Source organism: Solea senegalensis, linkage group LG17 (genome assembly GCF_019176455.1).
Source record: "Solea senegalensis isolate Sse05_10M linkage group LG17, IFAPA_SoseM_1, whole genome shotgun sequence".
Taxonomy (NCBI): domain Eukaryota; kingdom Metazoa; phylum Chordata; class Actinopteri; order Pleuronectiformes; family Soleidae; genus Solea; species Solea senegalensis.
The window spans coordinates 8115682-8119323 of NC_058037.1; positions in this window are offsets into that span (position 1 = coordinate 8115682).

Sequence of the window (3642 nt, forward strand, 5' to 3'; positions counted from 1 at the left end):
GTAAGAGACAGCCGTTGTGAAATTAAATCATAAAAATGGTGAAACTAATTGTACAATGTCCATTTCTGTGCTTCAATATTGCTTCAAAATAGCTCACTTTTGGATAAGTATGACATCCCTCTAGTGGTGGGATTACATATTGCAAACAATATGAAAGCCCCTCCCTCTCAAATAAGGTTGTTGCAGGTGTTCTTTCCTCAGGTATGAAAACATGAGAGGCCTGAGTGTTTGGTTTGTCAAGTGTGGGTTTGATGCAAACATGGCACAGGACCCACTCCTTATGTAAACATGAAGAAGTGATTTTAAAAAAAAAAATCACGATAGTTCTTAGTTTCAGCTGTTAAATATAACAAATGAATACATAATTATAGATATTGTACCGCTGATACAGCTGACACAGGACCTTTCACTTTCATGTTGCCAACATTACTGCATAGTATTCCAGTAAACAACATTCTAACTGGTATTTTTTTAACATTTCCTAAATTTAGAACCGAATTTTGTTCACAAAACATCAGTTTGTCTTCAAATATATTCCTTTATTTATCCTTTACTATGATCAGATTATATCCCGAAGGTAGTGTACCAACACATGTTGATGTACATTCATAGATATGATTACAAACTTTGTTTTATTTCAGTACATGAAGACATTTGTATTATGTTTATTACGCATCATGTTAGAAATTTGCGACGCAGTCGGCAGATTTTCCCAGTGGCCACCTGTCGCCCAGACTCTGCCCCCACACATCACAGACAAACTTGACACGTGTGTTTTCCTGACTCAGACGGAGACGGTGGAAAAACTGTATCTTCTTTTATCCTCCTGGTCTCTATGGTGACAAGCAAATCCCTCTCAGAGACTGAAGTTTTAACGTCTGCTGTGTTCTTGCTGGGAGGTCATTGTTTTTCCTTCTCCTTTCCCCATCAACATCTGCTCTTCACTCTTCAAGACATTCAGGGTATTCATCATCTGAGTTTAATACCCACCCACCTCTGTAAAACAAGCTGATCAATCTCCTCTCTTTCTTTTCAAACTCCTTCACCTGAGTTTTTGTCTCTGTGATTGCAAAAACAGGTCCATCTGCCTTTTTTTGTGTTCACTCTGCTCCCTCAAGACCATCTGACCCTGATTTAGGCGACATCCTTGAATCAGCATTGGTTTTAAACCAAGGTTATTCAAAGGCAACTGTTTTTTTCCCATTTGGTTTTGAGGTGGATACACATGGCAAACTAATCTGAACCTGTTATTTCAAAAGTTAAAGTTTTATTTTTATCTGGAACAAAGTTGGAAAAAAGATTCAGCCCACAATTTACAAATGCTTTCACAGTCCATATGTTCAATGTCTGTGAATGGAAGGTTCTTTTTTTAATTTATTTCAAAATTCAGTCAAACGAATAACATCCAAACCAAGAGTAAGCAATTATTTACTGATATGAATGATTATATTTACTCACACAAAACTACAAAACATACCATATTCACAATGTGAATATAGTATGGTAGGAATGATTTAAATATTGTAGGTATTATACGCCATTGAGACAAGATGAGACATCATGACTGGGTTAAATGCTTTTAATCTTTCAATTTCAAAGTCCCATTCTTTACGACTGAAGACTCTTCTGTTCATAGTTTTTTGAGGTTTTCTTTTTTTCCACCTGCACAGACAGAGCGGTTAACAGAACAATGGACGAGTGGATGAATGAATGAATGGAGCATTGTTTGTCATTAAGGTCATTAAAGAGTTTGCGACATCATCCGATGTTCAGTGGAGACATAGTTTGAACTAAGAGAACACCTGTGTGAGGTTTGCCTTTCAAGTTCATCCAAATCACTTGGCACACATTCAACCTAAAGTCATCATCATGGGCTCGCGGAATTTCCCCTCTGTGACACGTTGACAATTTCCGAGCGTTAATTACGGCAAATTAGTTGTCGTATGTGTGCGTGTCGGTGGTGTGCAAGCTATAAACAAAAACCAAGCCCATGAACAATGTGCAAGTAATTAAAATTATTAATTAAAATTAAAAGTTCCATTTCAAGGCATTTTTTAAATGAAATGATGTACATTTTAATTCACTTCATCTTAATTGCACTAGTGTAGTAGTAGTAATGTAACATGTAACTACATTTGTAAAAACTAATAACGATTAAATACTAAACTCTGAAAAATAAGTTTCTGATCATCACCGAGTACTGTGTACGCTTCCGTGCTAACTTTTATGTGTAATAAAATAAATATTTATGTACTTTCACTTAAGTAAATAATGATGTACTCCTCCTGCCAATATAACTGTGCTCCATCATTATGTCAATAATGCAAATTTGTTCTAGTTCTTTTTTCATTAAAATCGCCTCAGTTGAGTTTCTTTGTCCTCTCTGTTTCAACTTTAAGCATCTTTCACTTAAAACAACAACAAACACCTGAAGTATGTGCTTACATAGGCCAGTACTGTCCTAACGTAGCAGATGAAATCAAGACAGACAGATTAACTTTGCGTTATAATCCAAACTCTGAGATAAATAAATAACACACACATTCTTTATATTGAATTGCATTATTTGTGATTAAAATAATAAAATAATATTTAGGACACCCTTATGTTGTTGTGTAGACAGCGAATATGCTACTTTAGAAAAAAAGGAAATCTTCTTTTGTTTGTGGAGATTGTTTGGCAGTGTTGACAATTATATAAAGTAGGCCTGAAAAGACGTTAGATATCACAAGAACACGTCCTGTCCTCAGCGTCTTCAGACACGGGGAGTGAAATAGAAAATAGAGGAGAAAACAAAATATATTTCCACTAGACACTATTTTTACTTGAATGAACAGATGAGTGATTGTTCTGCACACAGTCAGCTGTACTGCACAACTACAGCTCATTCATGTCTGTGTCTGTGTGGTCACAGTGTTTCTCTCTGTGTCTACAATAAGACTGGCAGTAAATACAGCGAGATGAAGTTTACTCGCGCGGCAGAAATGGACATTTCCTTCTCGGAAAGTAGTTAGAAAGTCGCAACTTTGTTGCTAAAGAAAAAAACATGTACTAAAAACTAACTCAAGCATCCCTTTAAGGTACTTTATACAAGACTGGCTTTAGATGAAGGACCCAGCATACAAATCATGTTCCATGTTTTCTGGTCACAAAGACCAAAAGTTACGGACTGCAGCTTTAAAGTAAATAGTGATGTACTGTTTTTCCCCCCTAAACAAATCTATGTTGCCTTTTGTTCTTCCCGCAAAGCTGTACAATACGTTTCAAGAATCTGTATCACTGTAAACTAAATAGTGGAATAAACAAAGGGTGCTTTAATAAAAAATAAAAACATAAACCAAAACATAACACACACACACACACACTCGAATACAATAGTCTATTTAGAGAACATCAATAGACGGACACAAATATGTGTGTAGCGGACACACAATCGTTCTGTAACTCTTTGTGCTTTTATTTTTTAATTAAGTCCGCGCACGCGCTCGTGCACGTCATGTTTATCAGTGGCTGCACGTGCGTGAGGCACAGTGAGAGAGAGAGGGAGAGAGAGATAGAGAGAGAGAGAGAGAGAGAATGCCTGGTCGCTTCCGGCTTCAGACCAACGCTTTTTACTACGAGCAGCAACAGCAGCAGCGGCAG